The 23,354-nt window shown below is 39.2% G+C and overlaps 1 pseudogene; it reads right to left on the reverse strand.

Moving 5' to 3' along the window:
* The window catches only part of LOC122452961, a 52,278-nt pseudogene extending 40,456 nt beyond the window's left edge, over nucleotides 1-11,822 (reverse strand).
* Nucleotides 11,823-23,354: the final 11,532 nt, after the last annotated feature.

Genomic DNA, 23,354 nt, shown 5'->3' on the forward strand with positions numbered 1-23,354 from the left:
CTTATGTAGAAATCACCAGGATAATTTAAGCATAAGAACAGTCATGTTTGTTCTGCTTTGACTCATAGCCACATGTTCTGTCATGAGCTCCTAAGATTATGCACTATCCTGACAGATTTATAAGTTCTTACCTTACATACTGACGTTGCTATCAGTGAAAGCAGCCTATCCTTTAGTAGTAGCCCTGTCTGCATTCTGAATTCTTAAGTGTGCTGACAATTGAGTGAGAAATGAGTTTGTCTGAGTTGCACTGACAGCAAGGGATGGAAGAGTTCACTCAGGTGATGATGTGATAATTCCACACACACTAGCTGACGCCCCTTCTCCACCCTCACTTATACATCTATGCAAGTATGTGTGGCCAGAGAGGTGCTAAAATGCAGCAAGTCAAGAATTAATTTCTATTAGATCTTTCTGTTTGTTTTCACCATTTTGGCCTTAAAACTCCCAGAGAGTTCTGTTTCCAGAGGGTGAAATGAAACCATGTTGCTATCTTATTTGTCTTTTATAAATCATACTAAAAATGATCGTTAAATAAGCATGTACACATCTGAGGAAATGGTGAGATAGACGTCAACACTCATTATGCCAGAGCCTGAAGTCTAAATTGGGCTTCTTTGAAAGCATTAACAAGGATACCATTATTTATAACTGTTCATCTCCTTGGGTAAAATCAATGCCTATAAAGTATGCAAACCTCTGTTTGCATTCTTAAACGAAGTTTCATCAGGCCTCAGTAGTGTTTCTCTTATTTTATTTTTTGCTCTGCATTGAGTATCACGGGTATTAAACTACCTGAAACTGGGGGACTGACTCCATTTTGAGTATAAGATTTACCACCCTTGCTAATGAGAATAAAAATATTTTCCTGTGCCCATTGTCTTCCTCCTCCTGTGAATTTTCTCTCATCTATTTACTCCTCCATTTCTTCATGTATTTCTTCATGTGTTTATTCCCTCACATCCATTCTGGAATTCAGTCTGTCATTCAGTAAACCTTTATTGAATTTGTTAATGAATATACATCTATAAAAGGAAAAACTCAACACAGGACTATTCAGTTCTGTTAACAAATCGCTAAGGATGATGAATGCCTCTTGCTGTCATTTTTGACATTCCTCTAACTTCTCTACTAACAACTCCCTTTTTATACAAAGCAACACCATTTTCAGAGCTGTTCACACTGACTCTGGGCTTCACTTTGATCTCTCCACTTTTAGTGAATTACTGAATTTCATTGATAGTGCAGATTATTATCTTGAGAATCCAGATCCTTCTCTCTCTCACCTCACTGCTCCTGCCTTGGTCTAGACTACCTTCTTCTATTTCTATGGCTTATTGTAAGAGCTTATTAACTGAACTACTAGACATTAGTCTTGGCTACTTCTCATCTACTTTCCAAAGAATGATATTTAGAAGGTAAAAATTTTTGTAGTGTTAATCCCCACTGAACAATGTTTCAATAGCATTTTATTGTCCTTATTATAAAGTCCTAAATTCATAGCAAACAAGTAAGTCCCTTCACAACATGGTTCTGCTTTCCCTACAGCATTGTAACTCAACATCATACATCATGCCAATGGATGCAGAGAGAGACTTCTTATAAAGCAAAGAGACCATTCTTTTGTTCAGTTAATCCTTCCACCTTAAACATTCCGTTTGTTTCCTCACAACACCCCTCCCTTCCTTTTAGTCTTTGCCTGATTAGCTTTCAACCATCTTTTGGGGCGGGGTCCGGGGGTGGGGTGCTTTTGGTATATTTTAATTTCATTTTATTTTATTTATTGGCACATAATTGCTTACATTGTTGTTTTAGTTTCTGCTGAACAATGAAGTGAGTCAACTACAAGTATCCTCTCCCTCTTGGATCTCCCTCCCACCATCCTCCTCCCATCCCACCCCTAGGGCATCACAGAGTACCAAGCTGCCTGTGCTTTATAGCAGGTTCACACTAGCTATCTATTTTTGTAAGTTTTGACTCAGTTTTATTACTTTCCACTTGAATTGACTTGGGTCTCTGGTTACCTGCTACCTATAGCTACGTACTTCTTCTGACATACCATTTACCACACTCTGGGCTCTCAACTCTGGGAGGCAGAGGCTATGTCTACATTTTTTCCCACTGAATTCACAAAGCTTGACACACAGTTGGTGCTACATAATGCTTGTTAATTTAGTGGATTTCTCTGAACCTAGTAGTTATTAAACCTAGTTTAAAGAATTTCTTCTTTTAGTTTAAAGATCTTCTTCAACTTAAGATGCGATTATGTCCAATAAGCCCATCCTAAGTTAAAAATATCGAAGGTTGAAAATGCATTTAATGCACCTAATGTACTGAACATAAGAACTTAGCCTGGCCAAACTTAAACATGCTCAGAACAGTAATAGTAGCCTACAGCTGAAAAAATAATCTAACACAAAATGTGGTCTATAATAGTGTTGAATATGTCATGTAATTTATTGAATACAGAAAATGAAAAACAGAATTGGTTGTATGTGTACAGAATGGTTGCAAATGTTTATCAGTTGTTGACATCCCTGACCAAGAAGGTGACTAGGAATGGCCTAGAGAGTATCACCACATAGTATTGTCTCTAGCCTGGGAAAAGATCAAAATTCAAATTTTGAGGTATGATCTCTACTGAGTACATATCAAATTTGTACCATCATAAAGTCAAAAAACCCTAAACTGAACCACTGTAAGTTGGGGAATGTCTACATACAGCTATACACCCTTTCTTTCCCTCAGTTATTGTATTTTATGTACCATAGTCAGGGAAGAGTGCTATACAAGCCTAAGAACTGGATTGGAAAATAATTCTTTACTTCATCAGGCTGTTAATCCTACATGCCTGTGGTGATAAACCCCAGAAAATCTGGATAATCCTATATAGTATTCAGAGAGAGCTGGAAACAGCTATAAATATCATACTGTCAAATACCATTATCATTTAGAGAACTCCACAGCTCTTTTCAAATTGTATTAGGCTATTCTTGCCTCATGAAGTCTTTCCAAGCCTTTTCCCACTTTTTTCCTATTACTCTGTTCGCTGTCTATGTTCCGTCTTGATATCTCCCATCTGTCCCTTCTGTGCTTCCTTTTTATTAATTTTTGACACTTTTCCCTTCTACCTTAATCTTGCATCTAGGAATTCTCTCATTCTCCCTGACATTGCTTTTCCGTCCTTCTCTCACCTGTCCTTCCTTCCTTGCATTTCTTTTCTGGTGATACTTCTGTCTGTCTTCTTTCTCTTCTTTTACATTCTCTTCTGTCTTTTCTTCTACCCTCTGCTCCTAGAGGAGTAGTGTGGGTACCTGGTGTGTGTGTGTGTGCACGTGTGTGTCTGTGTGTGTATGTTTGTGTGTCTGCAGGGGAAGTTGCCTATGGCCACAGTAAACCCCAATGTTCTCTGTAGCCCCGTTTATTCTAGTATCCATATGACTCACAGGCACAGAAAGTAGTTGAAATTCCATAGATAAGCAAATAATTCTTGGCAGTTTCAAAATGAAAGCAACTGCACTGCCAAAAGGCTTCTGTTTACCACACAAAACAAATGTTGTTACTATTTCAATTCCAAAAAAGCATCTTAAAAGCATCCTTTCACAAGAACATTGTTCTAGCCTTTATGTCTAATTAGATGTAAAGAAAATCTTTTGTTATTTTTGTTACACAATTTAGGCTTGGCTAATAACCAGAGATAAATAACAGTTACCCCTGCTGGGTTCTGTAGCAACACTCTTCTGAATAAAATAAGTGCACATGTGCAGTACAAATCCCATGAAAGGCCTTTCTTCTCTACGCTTAGTTTTCTTTCATCCTCATCCTGATTCCTTTCACCTCAGCATAATCCTCTTTTATTTTTTCTTGAGGAGCTCTGCAGCATGATTTCCATAAATATTTTGGGCAAAATAGCCTAGTTTTTTTTTTCCTTCATTTCCCCATTTTGTATGTCTTCAACTAGAAGCTACCCTGAGTCTACTGGCTTCTTTAGTTATAACTAAGCTATTCTTTTGAGACAGGATGGGATGGGGTGGTAAAAAGGCATCCAAACAGAGAGGTGATTGGCCCTTGCTGAATTGGCAAGGTAAACTACACTAGTGGGTACTTTTTTCCTCCATACACATCATCCTTTTTTTCTCTTCCCCAAACCAAGATTTCTTTATTCAGTATGTTGTTTGTTCTTTTTGCTTACACAGATTTAACTTTGTTTTTTTACACAGGCAACACATTGTGGATGCTCTGAACACAGATCTTTGATTTTCTACCTACTTGTGTTTGCTGCTGCTCTGACATTCAAGGACAGAGAGGAGGGCTAATGTGTGGCCAGCACCCCAAACCCTGGAATAGATGCCACCTGCAGCTCAGCAAAGTGTGCATTTTAGCACCTAGCTAAAGTCAGGAGACTTTGGCCTTTGTTCTGACTTGACCACAGATTTCCATTTGGCCTTGAGCGAATCTCTTGACTAATCTGAGTCTTTAAATATGGCTGTACTTTGCATTCTCATTGAGATGCCATGCCTGACATTTATTTATTTATTTTTGGCGGTGTGTAGGTTTTCTCTAGCTGCTGTGAGCAGGGGCTACTGTCTAGTTACAATGCACGGTGGCTTCTCTTGATACAGAGCGTGGGCTCTAGGCACGCCGGCATGAGTAGCTGCAGGACATGGGCTCATAGTTGCGGTGGTGTGTGAGCTCTAGAGCGTGCGGGCTTCAGTAGTTGTGGCATTTGGGCTTAGTTGCCCAGCAGCATGTGGAATTTTCCTGAAGCAGGGATCAGACCTATGTCCCCTGAATTGACAGTCAGGTTCTTAACCGCTGGACCACCAGGGAAGTCCTGACAATTTTTATAAAAAGCTTGAGTGTTATTTTAATATAACGTGTTCTGTGCTTTTGAAAGGGTTAAATTGTATGTATTATTTTATGTGCTCTGTGTGTTTAGTCGCTTAGTCATGCCCGATTCTTTGTGACCCCATGAACTGTAGCCCGCCAAGCTCCTCTATCCCTGGGATTCTCCAGGCAAGAATACTAGAGTGGGTAGCCAATCCCTTCTCCAGGGGTCTTCTGCACCCTTTTGGGGGTAAATGTCATGGCTATTACATTTCTTTGGGTAAATGTTACAGGGATTGAACCTGGGTCTCCTGTACTGCAGGCAGATTCTTTACCATCTGAGCCACCAGGGAAGCCCCATGTATTATTTTACCTTCTTCAACTGCTAAATAAGTTGGTTTCCACTTTGCCTTGGAGAAAGAAGTGATCCAACAATACGTGGATGCCATGCTCCATTCTAGACCCTGAGCACCATTGGTGCATTGTCCTCTCAGAGTAATAACTTGAAGTAGGTTCTATTGTGCCTGTTTTTCAGATGAAGACACTGGGGATCAAATAAATTTTGGAATGAATTTATGAATGCACATCAATTGAATGGCAGAGGTAGAATTGAACCCTGGGGTTTTGGACTCCAAAGTCATTGCTTTTTCCATTACCACATATGTAGACAGTCCATGACTTAATAAGAATTTGGCTTAGGTTTTTTCAAGTTAATAAGAGTGTGAAAGCAATATCCATTCAGTAAAAAAAAAAAAAAAAAAAAACTGTACTTGGAATTTGGACTTTTGATCTTTTCTGGACTGGCAATACACAGTATGCTATTCTCTCTTGTTGCTGGGCGGCGGCAGTGACCCACAGCTCCCAGTCAGCCACACCACACAATCATGAGGGTAAACAACTGATTCATTTAACAGCCATTCTGTACCTATACAACCATTCTGCTTTTTACTTGCAGTGCAGTATTCAATAAATTACATGAGATATCCAATACCTTGCTATAAAATAGGCATTGTATTAGATGGTTTTGCCCAACTGTAGGGTAATGCAAGTGTTTTGAGCAAAATTAAGGAAAGCTAGGCTAAGTATGATGTTTGGTAATTGGTGTATTAAAAACTTTTTGAACTTAGGAGTTTTTCAACTTAGGATGGAGATGTAACTCCATCATAAATCAAGGAAGATGTGTATACTCAATTGTGAATAATTTCTTACTCACCTGCTAATTCTTCCCCCCACCTTGCATTTTAGCTGCTACTCTTAATAGGATTAATCCATCAAAAAGGATTTTTTCCTTAGTGTACCAGCAAGGTGCCCTTCAATTAGGGGAAATAGTAAAGACAATACTAGATCAATCATTTTAATTTCCTATTTTCTAGTTATAGCTTCCTAATTATAATTATACCTTATAGTTATCTATCAGGTACATGTTTATTTATCAATATTTATTCTAGTAAATATTGCTGAAAGTGCTTGGCAATATTTACGCAAAGAAATGTAATAGCCATAGCAACTTACTTGTTTAAGTAAATAATGATTTAAATAAATAATTTAATCCAAATTGGATCATTTAAACCTACCTTAATTGTCTTATTTTATAAACACATATTTGCAATACTATGCCAGGTAGAGGCAGAAATGATGCATAAATTTAACATTGTTTAGACTGTGTTAAGGTAAAGTCAGAAATAATGTGCAAATTAGAGGGCATAGCAAAGTCTCTAAAAGCTAGTTATCATTGTTATGCATTTTTTCAGGTTTGGTGCATTAGCCTTATTCATGTCTGTGAATAGAATTATTGTTCTTTAAAATGATAGAGATAAATTTTTCCAAATAAATCTTTTAATGTGATTTTCTTTTCTTTCTTTATGGTATCACAAGGGACAACAATGACAATTTTTCAGCCCAGCATGATCTGTGGGGCAAGCATTTTTGTAGTACTTACTATCTGGCTTTTAATTGATTCTAGATAAAGTGTGAGAATGGCTTGCCAATAATGATAAAAGGAGATGTAGCACCAGCAGTAGTAAAACTTGTAAAAGTAGTAGTTGTATTTCTTCAGTCACTCAGTTGTGTCTGACTCTCCATGACCCCATGGACTGCAGCACACCAGGCTTCCCTGTCCTTTACCATCTCCCGGAGTTGGCTCAAACTCATGTCCTTCAAGTCCATGATGCCATCCAACCATCTCATCTTCTGTTGCCCCTTCTCATCCTGCCCTCAATCTTTCCCACCGTCAGGGTCGTTTCTGATGAGTCAGCTGTTCACATCAGGTGGCCAAAGTATTGGAGCTTCAGTTTCAGCATCAGTCCTTCTAATGAATATTCTAATCTGATGAAAGATTTCTGTTAGGATTGACTGGTTTGATCTCCTTGCAGTCCAAGGGATTCTGGAGAGTTTTCTCCAATACCACAGTTCAAAGCATCAATTATTCAGTTCTCAGCCTTCTTTTTGGTTCAAATCTCACATCTGTACATGACTACTGGAAAAACCATTGCTTTGACAATATGTGCATTTGTCATCAAAGTGACATCTCTGCTTTTTAATATGCTGTCTAGGTTTGTCATAGCTTTTCTTCCAAGGAACAAGCATCTTCTAATTTCATGGCTTCAGTCACTATCTGCAGTGTTTTGGAGCCCAAGAAAATAAAGTCTCTCTCTGTTTCCATTGTTTCCCCATCTACCGGCCATGAAGCAATGGGACCAGATGCCATGATGTTAGTTTTTTGAATGTTGAGTCTTAAGCCAGGCTTTTCATTCTCCTCTTTCACCTCATCAAGAGTATCTTTCATTCCTCTTTGCTTTCTACCATTATTGTGATGTCATCTGAATATCTGAGGTTATTGATATTTCTCCTGGCAATCTTGATTCCAGCTTGCGCTTCATCCAGCCTGGTATTTTGCATGATGTACTCTGCAAGGAAGTTAAATAAGCAGGGTGACAATATACAGCATTGATGTACTCTTTTCCCAATTTTGAATCAATCCATTGTTCCATGTATGGTTCTAACTGTTGCCTTTTGACCTGCATACAGGTTTCTCAGGAGGCAGGTAAGGTGGTTTTGGTATTCCCATCTCCTTAAGAATTTTCCAGTTTGTTGTGATCTATACAAATGCTTTCACATAGTCAAATGAAGCAGAAGTAGATGTATGTTTGCAATTATATTGCTTTTTCCATGACCCAGCTGGTATTGGCAATTTGGTGTCTGGTTTGCCTGCCTTATCTAAATCCAGCTTGTACATCAGGAAGTTCTTGGTTCACGTACTATTGAAGCCTAGCTTGAAGGATTTTGAGCATTATCTTGCTAGCATGTGAAATGAGGGCAACTGTGTGGTAATTTGAAGAATCTTTGGCATTGCCCTTCTTTGGGATTGGAATGAAAACTGACCTTTTCCAGTTCTGTGGCCACTGCTGAGTTTTCCAAATTTGCTGGCATATTGTGTGCAGCACTTTCACAGCATCATCTTTCAGGATTTGAAATAGCTCAACTGGAATTCCATCACCTCCTCTAGCTTTGTTCATAGTGATGCTTCCTAAGGCTCACTTGACTTCACACTCCAGGATATCTGGCTCTAGGTGGGTAAGCACACCATGATAATTATAGTTATCCAGGTCATTAAGACCTTTTTTGTACAGTTCTTCTGTGTATTCTTGCCACCTCCTCTTAATCTCTTTTGCTTCTGCTAGGTCTTTTTCATTTCTGTCCTTTATTGTGCCAATCTTTGCATGAAATGTTCCCTTGGTATCTCTAACTTTCTTGAAGAGATCTCTAGTCTTTCCCATTCTATTGTTTTCCTCTATCTCTTTACATTATATGTATATACATATAAGAGAAGACTACATATATAATGGAAGACAGCAGCAGGAGGGGTGGCTGCCCAGTGCCCCCTTTTCTGGTGCTAGCTTCATACAGAGGAGTGGATCTCTAGTGATAATGTCTGTGTATTCCTGTTCTAGGGGCATGGATGCAGGAGTACTAAATATCCTGAACCATATTAGAGCAATAAGATGCTGTCTCCTCAAATTTGAATCTTAGAATGAAGACCTAGAACACATTTGGTATTGTGTGCCATGAATGCTGATGGCACTAGACCCCTGAAGCTGTGGCCCCTGAGTGACCCTAATTGCTGTGTATGTAAAGCACCAATTTTCAAATTCTTCCACTGTGTCATTCAAATACTCTTCCCTTCCCTCCCCCTTTTTAATTAATCTAGCTATTTTATTGACTAATAATATTGGCTATTTTATTGCCACCAAAAACATTTTAACTACTATAAAAATAACGATAACACTATTGAGCTTTAGTACAAGTAAGTATTGACTTCATATTCCGTATCATATAATCTACATGATAACCTTATAGAATAGATAATAAATATTATCTCTATTGTAATATTATTATAATGATACCAGAATTTAAGTAATTTAAAATTTATACTCAAGAGTTAGGTTGAACCCAGTTTTCTGATTCTATACTGATGATCTTAGCATATATGCTCTGCTCAGTTAGGGCAGGTTCTGCTTGTGAGTTTATGGGAACAGTTGGTATTAGAAATGGGAAGGGGGACATAAAGAAATAGTATTTGTTAGAGAAGAATGGGAAGGGGCCTAGGAAAGATGTAACTAGTCCTTTTAGAATGGTAGGAAACACAGAATGGAAAATCATATTAGCTCTTGGGAAGAATTTTTTGACCATAACATTTGTAAGCAGGGGAATAACTTACTGAGGGGGAGAGTAAAATTAAAAGCTCTAATAAAATATTAAATAACTATTCATATGGAGCAGTTTATGTAGGCTTTAATGTGAAGGCAGGGAATTGGAATTGAATTCAGCCTTGAAAATGTTGTGGACTGTTATGAGTGTAAAAAATTTAGTAGCTAATAAGAAGATTTTTTAATCCCCTTAAGGAGATGCACAGCTTGTAATATTATAAATATCAAAATTATTTATTTTAGTATAAGCATGAATGATCAGAGGTAGTAGCTGATTATAAAGACAGGGATTATATGGAAATTTAAACTCCTTTGCACATATACAGATTAACATGGAAACATGCTGATTATTACTATTTGGAAACACCCTCAAAGCTGGAGATGAGTAAATTCCAAGTTTTCACATAGGGTAATATAGATTCTCAAAACTTTAGGCAAATAATTCTGAACTCAGTCTCTTTAATATTTGGAGTTCTATGAGAAAGTCTAGAAAAAGACTGGTAATCCCCAGGGACCAGCATCAACTCACTAAGAAAAATCAAGTCTCTTTATTCTCATTTCCAGTTTGGAGACTTGCTAAGTTTTTTAGCAGGAGAGGATCAGTGACATTGGATATCATGGTCATAGATAGTAATGAAAAAATCAAATGACCAAATGACCAATATTCTTAAAAACATTTGAAATTAATTGTCAACTATTACAAGAGTATATTATTAAAAAATTTTTTCAATTTGAAGGGATAGTCTTTAATAAATTTCCCCATAAAGTCTGATTGTTGTCATCTCTGGTCCAAAAATTGTCACCAAGTGATTGATTATTTTTGTTCAGTCGCTAAGTCATGTCTGACTCTTTGCAACCCCATGTACTGCAGCACACCAGCCTCCTCTATCTTTCACTGTCTCTCAGGGTTTGCTCACATTTATGTTCATTGAGTCAGTGATGCTGTCTGACCATTTCATCTTCTTCCACCCTCTTCTCCTTTTGTCTTCAATCTTTCCCAGCATCAGGGTCTTTTCCAAAGAGTCTTTTGACATCAGTGGCTGAGGTATTGGAAATGATGTCTATGTTAGTCACTCAGTGGTGTCTTCTCTGCAACACCATGAACTGTAGCCCACCAGGCTCCCCTGTCCGTGGGATTCTCCAGGCAAGAATACTGGAGTGGGTTGCCATTTCCTTCTCCAGGGGATCTTCCTGACCCAGGGATTGAACTGCATCTCCTGCAGCTCCTGCATTGGCAGGTGGGCTCTTTACCGCTGAGCCACCTGGGAAGCCCAGTCTGTGTATACCCAGTACCTTTGGTGGGAGAGATGGATTTGATGTGAACAGAAGTCATGTCTTTCCTCAGGGTGCACTGGCAACTTTCACCTTAGTATGAGGTGGGGCCAAAGATGAAGGAACTAAAGCCAGAGCCAGCTGAGATGGGGCCTCCCTTCTGTTCAGTGGCCATCACTGCCCTATAGCAGGCAGGACAGGTCCCAAGTTGATGGAGCAGTAGCCTTGAGGGTTGGGCAAACTGGATGGATTCCCTTTCAGTATGTGGTCTCCCTTCTCCCAGCACCAGCACTCTTGTCCCAGTTCAGTTCAGTTCAGTCGCTCAGTTGTGTCCGACTCTTTGAGACTCCATGAACCGCAGCACGCCAGGCCTCCCTGTCCATCACCAACTCCTGGAGTCCACCCAAACCCATGTCCATTGAGTCGGTGATGCCATCCAACCATCTCATCCTCTGTCATCCTCTTCTCCTCCTACCCTCAATCTTTCCCAGCATCAGGGTCTTTTCAACTGAGTCAGCTCTTCGCATCAGGTGGCCAAAGTATTGGAGTCTCAGCTTCAACATGAGTCCTTCCAATGAACACTCAGGACTGATCTCCTTTAGGATGGACTGATTGGATCTCCTTGCAGTCCAAGGGACTCTCAAGAGTCTTCTCCAACACCACAGTTCAGAAGCATCAAGGGGAGCAGTACTAGAGCAAGAGGGGCCCATGAGGGGACGTGGGCTGTACCAGGTTGGCCAGACAGAGGTCTGGGCTGCTTCCAGCATGCCACCCGTGCAGGCGCCAGCCCCTCCTGCATCTGAGTCTCCTTGGTCCCTCACAATCAATCACTCCCCCAGCCATTGCCACCCCATCCTGTTGTGAAATCCTGCTGCTGGGCAGGCAAGGCCTGTGTGGGCTCTTGATGTGTGTCAGTGGAGACTGTGGTGGTCCAGCCAGCATCAGAGATCGGGACCCATCCTGATGAGCTTGTAAGCACCCATAATGGCTGCCCCCGCTGTGTTCAGATGCCACCATGAGATCAAGTCACCCCTGCGTCCCATGGCCAAGGTCTCTCCCCCTCCGTGGCAGTGCTAATTCCAGCTGTGAGGCGAAGTCAGCGGGGCTGGAGCATTTGCTCAGTTCAGACTGGGCATGTGCCAGGGCCATCATGGGAAACCAGGCAGATAATGGAGTAGTCCTCAGCCCACCACCCTCTGTGCCCTGCCTCAGGAGCCAGCCAGCGTTCATGCCCTCTTCACGGGCAGGCTTCCTACAGCCCTCTTGTTCATTCCTGCAGCCCTCCAACCAATGAGGGGGCTTGCCTTCCCTGGGTTCGATGCCAGGACTACGATGCCCAGTGTGTGGCTTGAACTGCTTACTCCCCAGGGCAGATCTCCTTGTTCTTCTCAGTCCCTTCCCAGAAGCACAGGTCCCAACCTGATCCCTTCCCTTCCTTTCCTATCTGATTTCATGTTAATCTTTTTTACCGAATTGGTTGCAGAGTTTCTGTCAGTTTTCAGTGGGCACTATTCCACGTGTAGATGTATTTGATGTGTTTGTGGCAGGAACTAGATCATCCTCCTCCATGACCTTGATCAATTCCCCCTTGCACTTGTGTTTTTAATCGAAGAATTTTATAGTTTTAGCACTTCCAATGGATCTTTGATCCATTTTGAGCTAATTCTTGTATACAGTGTGAAGTAGGGTTCCAACTTTATACTTTTGTTTGTGGATATCCAGTTGTTTCAGTACCACTTATTCAACAGACCACTCTTTCAACCCAGTGAATTTTCTTGGCCCATTAGGTAAAAATCAACTGGCCATGAATGTTTTGTGGTTGTTTTTATTTTTCCTCATACATAATCATATTTAGCATTATTCTGTATGCTTACGGCCATTTAGAGAGATTCTTTTGTGAAGTCTTCTGCACATTTCTGCCATTGCCTTAACTGATTTATAGAAATTCTATATATTTTTGTATATTAATCTTGTCAGTATATATCTTACAAATATTCTCTCCTACTTTGTAGCATGACTTTTTTATTTTGATGTTTTAATTGGTGGATGTGTAAATTAGTTTCATGTGTAAATTTGCTTTGCAGTGCTTTCTTGGTTTCTGCCATACAACAGCACAAATAGTCATATAGATAGATAGATAGATATGTATCTCCTCCCCGTTGAACCTCCCCCATGTCCCCTCAACTCCACCCTCTAGGTCATCACAAAGCATCAGGCTGGGCTTCCTGTGTTGTATAGCAACTTCGCACTATCTATCTATTTTACACATGATAGTGTATCTATGTCAATGCTACTTTCTCAGTTTGTCCCACCCTCAGCTTCCCCACTGAGTCCCCAAGTCTGTTCTCTACTAAGTTCGTCAGCACCATGTTTCTAGATTCCATGTATACGTGTTAATATACGATACTTGTTTTTCTCTTTCTGACTTACTTCGCTGTGCATAAGAGGCTCCAGGTTCATCCAACTCACTACAACTGACTCAAATTCATTCCGTTTTATGGCTGAGTAATATTTCATTATATATATGTACCACACCTTCTTTATCCACTCATCTGTCAAGGAACATCTAGGTTGCTTCCATGTAGCATGGTTTTGACTATCTTAAAGGTGTCTTATTAAACTCGTCAAAGCTTTAACATAGTCCAATTATTTTTTCCTTCACAGTTACTGTTTTGTGTCCTTATTAAGTAATTTAAGTAAAATGCAAGAATATGCAAATTCTTGAAAATATTTTTCTAAAATCTTTATTGTATTATGTTTCACAGTGGGGTTTATGATCCATCTGGAAATGATATTTGTGTTTAGAGTAAGACTAACTTTAGTTTTCAACATATACTGACCCAGATGATTTACTGAAAAGACTACCTTTTCTTCACCACACTGTAGCATCACCTATGTTATAGGCAAGAGAACCACATTTATGTAGGTACGTGTCTGTACTCTCTCTTCTAGGTCATGTGTCTTTTTATTTTTCTATATATTACACTGGTATTTTTTAACTGCATTTAGCAATAGCATACTATTTAAATTGCTACCACTTTATAGTAAGCCATGATATTTGGATAAATCTTATAGATTTTTTCTTTTTCAAGACCATGTTTGCTATTCTTGGCCTTTATTTTCCATGTAAGTTTTAGAATCAACTTGTCATTGTCTTAAAAAAAAAAACTTTCAGGATTGTGATTGGGATTGCACTGGATCTAAAAATCAATTTGGGGAGAACTGATATCTCTATAATATTGAGGTTTCTACTCCATGAGCAACCTATGTTTATTTATTTAGATTTAAAAATTTCTTCCCAATAATATTTTAAATTTTTCACTGAATATATTGTTGGATCTATTTCTATGTATTTGGTTTACTTGATGCAGATGAAAATAATACCTTCCTGGTCTACTGTTCTTTATCATTGAGAAATATCTTTATCTCCCGCACTGCCTTGAAATTGTTTTTGATATTACTAATAGTTATACAAGTTTATTATTGGTTAATGTATATCCTTTTTATTTTTACATTTTTTTGTAATTTGTGTATTTAAGGTGGTTTTCTTACAATAGCATGTCATAAAGTTTGACTATTTTATCCAGTCTAATAATTCGGGGCTTCCCAGGTGGCTCAGTGGTAAAGAATCCACCTGCAATGCAGGAGACCCTGGTTCAATTCCTGGGTCAGGAAGATCCACTGGAGAAGGCATAGGGTACCCACTCCAGTATTCTTGGGCTTCCTTGGTGGCTCAGCTGGTAAAGAATCTGTCTGTAATGTGGGAGACCTGGGTTGGTTCCCTGGGTTGGGAAGATCCCCTGTAGAAGGGAAAGGCTACCCATTCCAGTATTCAGGCCTGGAGAATTCCAAGGACTGTATAGTCCACGGGCTTGCCAAGAGTCGGACACAACTGAGCAGCTTTCAATACAACAATATTCAATCCCAGGTGGCTTAGTGGTAAAGAATCCCTCTGCCAATGCAGGAGACATGGATTTCCATCCCTGGGTTGGGAAGATACTCTGGAGAAGGAGATGGCAACCCACTTCAGTATTTTTGCGTGGGAAATCCTATGGAGAGAGAAGCCAGAGTTGGACACAACTTAGTGACAAAACAACAATAACAATTATACTGTGATACATTTTTTTGAGTTGATTTATTTTGGTTTATCCCATGTGGTTGCAATTTCCATTGCTTGCTATCTCTTCCTGAATTTACACGCTTCTTAATTGGGGGTTATTTTTCTTCTGTCTGAAGAACTCCCTTTATCATTTCCTTTTTGCATGTCTAGTGAGGACATGTTTTCTCATTTTTTGTTTGTTTATTTTGCCCTCATTTTAGCTTAGACAAAAGGATCAGGTGATACAATAATTAATTCTTTATCCCCTTCTACTTTCCCTCTAGCTGTAGAAACAGCGCATCTGAGAGAAGTTTTGGTTCCCCAAAGATTCATTTTCCAGTATCATGTTCTCATGGTCACAGGCAGAGACGGAATGAAAAAGACCAAATCACTGACATTTTGTTCTTTTAATATATTAAATCCTAAGAACTGAGAAAAGTGGACCATGGGTATCTTTCACCTATTGGGTACCTTACTCTTCTGGTTCACACTGCTAGTGCCAGGGCCTAAAGCTGTATCTCATCTCCTGCATTGGTAGATGGATTTTTTTACCACTGAGACACCAGGGAAGCCTCCAGCTAATGGTGCGCTCTACCTAGGCATGGCACTAGCAGTGTGAACCTGCAGTCTTATTAGTGCTCTGTGACATTAGCATAACTCAACTGCCTTTGCAGGCCTGGCCTTCTTGTCTGCAAATCACACTGAGAAAAATAAGTCATTAAAAAGTCATTCTCCTAATTCTTAAAAAGCTCATCTATACAAACACTCTTTGCTATATAATTAAATCTGCCTCAGCTGTGCTGTTTAGATAAAAGTTATACCTGTATATTTCAAGGTCATTTGCTGAGGATCACACATTAATGCTTTGTTATCTTGAATTTTCAAAACACTCTAACCCATTAAAAATAACCTCAGCTAATAAGTTGTTGTTTAGTTGCTAAGTCATGTCTGATCTTTTGCAACCCCACGGATGTAGCCTGCCAGGCTCCTGTGTCCACAAGATTTCCCAGGCAAGAATACTAGAATGGGTTGCCATTTTCTTCTCCAGTGGATCTTCCTGACCCAGGGACTGAGGCTGTGTCTCATCTCCTGCATAGGTAGGTGGATTCTTTACCACTGAGCCACCAGGGAAGCCCCCAGCTAATAAGTATTAGCCACAATTAGCTACTGTGGTCAGTCCATGTCAAAGTCCCTTGTGGTCCAAGTTTACTTAAGTCTAAGTCCTTAAGCATTCTCCAAATACAATTCATAATCTTTTTTCCTAAACACCAAATCAGAGGACCAAATACTGAGATTTTAGGGGCTAATAAAAACCCACTATGATTTTTCCAAGAGTCTTGTATAGATGTGAGTTGGACCATAAAGAAGGCTGAGCACTGAAGAACTGATCCTTTTGAACTGTAGTGCTGGAGAAGACTCTTGAGAGTCCCTTGGATAGCAAGGAGATCAAACCAGGCAATCCTTAAGGAAATCAATCCTATTATTCTTTGGAAGGACTGATGCTGAAGTTGAAGCTCCAATACTTTCGCAACCTAATGGAAAAGCTGACTCTTTGGAAAAGACTCTGATGCTGGGAAAGATTGAGGGCAGGAGAATGGGGTGACAGAGAATGAGATGGTTGAATGGCATCACCAACTCAGTGGACATGAGTTTGAGCAAACTCCAGAAGATAATGGAGGACAGGGAAGCCTGGCATGCTACAGTCCATAGGGTCGCAAAGACTCAGACACAGCTGAGCAACTGAACAACAACAGTAATTAATGCCCATTCTTTCTCCACTGCTGCTAAGTCACTTCAGTCGTGTCTGAGTGCAACCCCATGGACGGAAGCCCACCAGCCACTCTCATTCCTGGGATTCTCCAGGCAAGAACACTGGAGTGGGTTGCCATTTCCTTCTCCAATGCATGAAAGTGAAAAGTGAAAGGAAAGTCGCTCAGTCGTGCCAGACTCTTAGCGACTGCATGGGCTGCAGCCCACTAGGCTCCTCTGTCCATGGGATTTTCCAGGCAACAGTACTGGAGTGGGCTGCCATTGCCTTCTCCCATCTTTCTTCACTAGTAATTAATAAAATTTGATGGGAGTATCATAGTTAATTCTGTTTGAAAAATATGGCTTAGAAAATGATCATAAAATGTTATTTCTAGTCTCTCTCCTCCCCACCAGCTAGCTCTCATTCTTGCCTTATTGTCAGTCTATGTGTTAGCACCGTTTACCCCAAGGAAAATTTGGTTTTCTCCAAGTCCTTGTCTTTTCCTAGTATTGGGCTGAGAGGGAAGAGACTTAATTCCCACTGCCTATGACCTATTAATAGATTACTGTTATAAAAACTAAAGCAATGGTCATCACTCATGAAATTGGCAGCTCACATCCTCCTGGGATGCATGAGTAAGAGATGGGCAAGAGGCCAAGAGCATTACTCTAGGAAGGCCCACACAGAACAGGGGAAATGAAGAACGGGCATTCAGTTCTCATAAATAAGTATTTGACTATTAACTCCAGAGATCTACCATTTTATCAAAAATCTTAAATTTGTAAGGCATATCAGTATATCATTATGAAAATGTCCACTGTAGCTCATAGTTGCAGAACAAGTGCTATTCATTTGTCTTCGGGAGAGGCGGCATGCTTTCTAACCTGTTGACATCTGTCTGTGAAAGTGATGAAAAGTACTGAGCAAGAGCAGGGAAACTAGAATTGTTTAATGTGGAGCATAGCAGGCTGGAAAAAAATTGTATAATGATGGCTCTTTGCAAGAACCTTAAGAGCTATCATATGAAAGAGGCACTTAATTTATTGTGTGTAACTAGAAAAGGCAGAAATAAGGGCAACATGATAGAAGGTTCAGGGAAGTAGGTTTAAATTCACTAAAGGATTATTTTTTAATAGAAACTGAAAAAAATGGAAAAGGCACACTTGCAAAATGCTTATCTTGCATCATTTGTATGTGGGCAGAGACTGGGTAAATCAGGAAAGCTAGAGGAGAAGATATGGCCTGGGGTGGGCCGTGGACCAGATCACTCAAGAATCATCAGACTTCTTATCATGTGAGGAGATTGTCATGGTAACAAGGACACTGCACAAGCACTGCAACTTATTTGGTCTTCCATAGTTCCTGTATATCTGCTCACTGGGGCTAATTTCGCTCCTGACCCTGAATGAACATTTGGGCAGACAGTAAGATTTCTCTTAAGGAAATACAAAAAAGTGAGAAGTGAAAGTGTTAGCCACTCAGTCGTGTCTGTCTCTTTGCGACCTCATGGGTGTAGACCATCAGTCTCCTCTGTCCATTGGATTCTGCAGGCAAGAACACTGGAGTGGGGAGCCATGCCCCCCTCCATGGGATCTTCCCAACCTAGGGATCCAATCTGCGTCTCCTGCATTGCAGGCAGATTCTTTACCATCTCAGCCACCAGGAAATACAAAGGTGTGCAGTAATTTTTAGTTGCAGAAAAGAATTTCCAATTCTATAATTACAATGTTCTGTTCTTTGTTACAATATGACAGCAAATGTGATAGAAGGTTGTGGCTTTTCCTCTTTTCTTCCATGTTGGGCCTGTTGCAAAGGGGAAGACTTTATAGGGGAAAGATTCGATATCTTTCCATTAGTTCACCATTCTCCCTCTCCTTACCCATCTTATGAATCAAGATTCCTGGCTTCCTTGGAATGAAAGCTGAGAGAGTAATGAGGTAAAGAGAGCTAAGACATAGTTATTGCCTAGGATAGTTGTGGTGATCTGGTTTTGACACTTTTTAGATGAGGCGCATCCCACAGGCACGTTGTTTATCTTGAGAGAGTTCTCACTCGGATTGCTCTTTTGAGGGTGATAAAATCATCTTCAGCTTCGTGTTTATTCCTTCTTCATTCCCTGGGAATCTGAGGATACCTTTAACACCCTTCTGTTGACAGCAGTTTTTGTCCTTTAAGAGTTATGTGGACAGGATGTGATAAGCCCGCCAGCTTTCTTTCTGCTGGGTTTGAAGGCCTTGTCTGGCCCACAGAAATACAGATCTTTTGTTTCAGAAAATCCTAGAGTGTAGTTATTTATGTCTTGGTCCTTTAGTCTACTATCACTAGATCATTAGTTCAGCCTCCTAATTAGTAGTGCATTGTTCTAGAGGAGACACATATTAAATTCCCCACCCACATTGTAGTTCACCCACTGGAGCGCAATAGAAACCAGAGTAGTACCCTCTCAAAACAAGAGCTTCACGCACAATTCTTTGGCAGTTTTTGTTTTCAGCCCTTTTATATAACTAAAATGGAAGTAAGAATTCTCTTACACAAGAGTCTTACATGTATTTTTCACACATCTATTTCTGAAACTCTCACAGGAAACTCTATATTACAAATGCCTTTGGTAGCTAGTTATCTATTCTCAAAGGGTCATAGCCAAAATTTCAGTTTTAATGCTCTGTTATTTAATTTATTGAAAAACGCTTGAACATCGGGCAAGGAGAACTAACCCAAAGAAGGCAGTGAGACAGAACCTATCAATAAAGGAAATAACAGATTACCTAATATTACTGTAGATAAAGTGACTTTCAAATGAAAGGTCACAGTAGTATACATGTTAATATTTTTACCCCCATAACAGCAAAATTTTCAGCTTCCTAATAGTCTTCTCATTGGTGACCCAGAGACATCTCAAACTCAAGTAGTTCAAAGAATGATCTTTATCTTATACCGAACAAATGTATTCCTTTTCCTAGAATCTCTATTTTGGTTAATAGTATCACCAATTTGGAGTAGGAAATGGCAACCCACTCCAGTATTCTTGCCTGGAAAATTCCATGCATAGTGGAGCCTGGCAGGCTACAGATTATGGGGTTGCAGAGTCTGACATGACTGAGCATGCATGTAACATCACAAACTACTCTATTTCCCAAGCTAGAAAATGCAGTGTGAAAGCTTTAAGCTCTTAGACCATGGAAGAAAACTCATAATCTTCCAGAATATAACCCTGCAGATGCATTGGTGACAATTGCCTTTGTGTCAATCCTAGAGGAAGGAGGTAGAACTGTATCGCTATGTTGTCTAGTTTCTAGTTGCCAGGTAACCAGTTGTTACATGATAATCAGCATTGTTTTTTTTTCCACAGGCCCAAGTCATCTGCCTGTAAGAGGCAAAAGGTGCTCCTTTATATATGTTATTGAAATTGCTTGTCTCAACATTTCTTCCAAATGTATGACATGCAAATATATGCGTATACAATGTGCTGGGGCAAACTACATCACAAAAATTCTACCCAGATACATACACATATTCCATTCTACAGAGGATGACGTGGGAGAATAACGTTATTTTCATTTTTATGAAGCCATATTTAGGGTCAGTGGACTAATAAATGAAATCCGAATTATTCATCCATCTGTATGTCCTTCAGATCTTTCAAATCCGTGATGGAGAGGTAGAGCTGCATCAACTCTCTCCAAACCAATATAATGGTCTCCTCCTTTCTCTCGCTTTCATTTTTAACCATTTCCTTTTATTTGAGATTTTGGAATCTGGATATATTTCTGTACATTGCCCCTAACAACCATAACACACATTAATAATTTATGGGCCTGAAGTGTGAAGGGTGTTTGTGAAGAAGCATTTCACACGGAGTGTAATCTCACTAAAGTAACTCCCCGATTTCTGATTCACATTAGTTTATTAGGCAGAGATTAATTGAGGGATTTTCTATATTAACAAAGAGGATATGTGAATTCTTTGGAGTCTATTAGGCAGGGATGAGTCGGACTTTCTGTGTACTTTTAGCAAACAGATTGTTTCCCTTTTTTGTTTTTAATACAAATCCACATAGAGAAAATGGAATTCATTCTAAGGAGTGATTTACTGATTCATTTCTTTTCCGTTCCACTGATTTTTGCCTCTACTTTTACCCATTTTGATCATTTCTTTGCATTTTTCTTTGATTTTTTAAAAAATTACCCATAATAAATGCTTGGTATTTGCTATGCAATTCTCTCTCCTGTGTTACTTTAAAACATGCCAGATTAAAAAGAATATGTGGAAAGATCAATTCCTGAGCTACTGAAAATTTTTTTCCATATTAACTCCTTTTTTTTTTTTTTTTTTGGTGAGCTTACTTTCAGGAACAGCTACAAAAGAAGGACTTCCTAGTTCATAAAATTACTGAAAATATAAATAGAAGAGGGAAAACCCCTGACTGCCAAGCACACACTGGCTATTTGTCCTGGACTTATTATTATTAGATTAATAGTAGTAATTCCTGATATTAATAATGATACCTGACATTTATTGAAGGTGTACTATAGCTAGGTAGTGTTTCAAGTATTTTCACAACAACCAATGAGATAAGCCCTATGATTATAGTATTTCTCTTGCACAGGAGGAGTTGGGACACAGAGGGTTTAAGGAACATGCCCATGTTCACACAGCTGCTAAATGGAGGAGTCAGATTTAACCCCGCCTGCCTGGCTGCAGAGCTTTCACTAAAAGGTGCTGCTTTTTAACGTCAGGGCCAAGCAGTACCCTGTGAGTCATAAAATGATATGGAGTTATTTCCTTTCCACTTAAATAATGTGAATGTGTGTTCTGGGTCTTCTTTAGCATGTAAATCGAAATGCTTTCCACTACCCCACATGCTCTATGTCTGGGGATGAGTAATACGCACATAGATGACATTTTTGTACAATCTTTAAAGATTCCAGATCTATATTCTTTGTGGGTGGGACCTACGTATTTACATTCTTCCTAAGTTCCCCAGGAGGTTCTGATGCAGTTACTAGTCAGATAAGCTTCTGAAACAGCTATTTTAAATCAAACTTATGACAGAATATGCCCATATCTACACAATAACATGTGATTTTTTGGCTAGGACCCAAATGGCACAGATGGGTGTAGGTGGTAATTAGTTCAGCTAGATCTACCCTGTAAAACATTTCATCACACCGTTGGTTCCAAAGCAGTGTGTCTTGGCCCTGGAGGGTGGGGAGGTTGACTGCCAATTTTCCAGGAGCTCCATTTAGCCACCAGGATGGTGTTCTGTTCATAATGGCCATTCAATAAATAACATAATGATAATAATAAACTTTTATTCATTATGTGCATGCCAGGTGGTGGTTGAAGCGCTTTACATGCATTAACTCTTAATCCTCTTATTCTTTCTATGAGTTAGATTCCTTTCCATGCCCATTTTTCTGATTAGGAAACTGAAAACAGAAATATTAAGAGCAAGTAATAAATACCAGAACTGGAATAAGATTGGATATGAGCTCCAGGAAAACATCTCCGGTGATAGCTTAAAACAAGTAACTATGCTCCTCTTTGCTCTGCCAATTTAAAGATGAAGATGATGGGGATTTTATATTATTACACTTTCAAGATATGTCTATTTAGATATAAGCCATTCCTATTATTGATATGTATCACTCTTCCTCTCTCTCTGGCTCTTCCTCTCTTTATTCCCTTCCTTCTCTTTTCTCCCTACCTCTCTCGTTTTTCTTCTTTCTTCCCTCTCTTCTTTATTCCTTTGTTATACTTTAAAATGTTTATCAAAGCCCATATTTACTAAAATAGGGAAAATAGTTCTTATCCAAAACCTTTAATAGATATATTTAAAAATATTATTTAAAATAAACATAAGTTACATGTGACCATAAACCAAATCAGTTTTTAAGACAAATATCCATTTTTCTATATTTTAATCTTTTATTTTTCTCCTTTGGCTTCAAAATTGGAAGAAACAATTTTAACTATTACTTGTATTTTTTAATTAATTTATTTTAATTGGAGGCTAATTATTTTATAATTTGTGGTGGGTTTTGTCCATTTATCTGAGCATAGTCATCAGTTCTCCTTGGCTGATTAAGAGAGAGCTGTGATTTCTTCTGTACTTGGCTACCTGTGTCTCTCCTAGGAATACTCAAGATTGGAGAAAGTGTTAGGGCTTAGTAAATATTCAAGTTGCCTGAAGGCTGTTTTAGGCTATTGCCTCTTGTATTTTTAATATTATAAAGGAAATAGTGACTAGCAGGGAAAATTTTTTGCTGATTTAGACAGAAACGATGAAAATACCTCTGCTGAGCTTCCAATCACTTGGGATTTCTGAAGCAACCTTGGGATAAAATCCTGGAGCAACATGGGCTTCACTTCATACTGTGAACACGGAGCACACAGAACTTCTGTATTTTTCCAGAGCAGGACTATGGCTTTTATCTCTATATTCTTCATACTGAAAATAATGGTGGCTATACTATGGGTGGCCAAAGAGAGAGATTTTCTCTGCTGGAAGTAAAAAATTGAATTTATCCATTCAGTTTCCAAGCAATAAAACAAGATCATTACTGACTTTTCCATAAATATCTCAATTTAAACCCTCATCATAAGAAACACTGCTTTGCACAACATCAGTAGTTTGTGTCTCCTTCCAGGGAAAAAAATTCTACAAACACCAAGTGTTTATTTAAAATTTTATCACATT

The sequence above is a fragment of the Cervus canadensis genome, chromosome 14 (genome assembly GCF_019320065.1).
Source record: "Cervus canadensis isolate Bull #8, Minnesota chromosome 14, ASM1932006v1, whole genome shotgun sequence".
In the NCBI taxonomy this organism is placed as follows: Eukaryota; Metazoa; Chordata; class Mammalia; order Artiodactyla; family Cervidae; genus Cervus; species Cervus canadensis.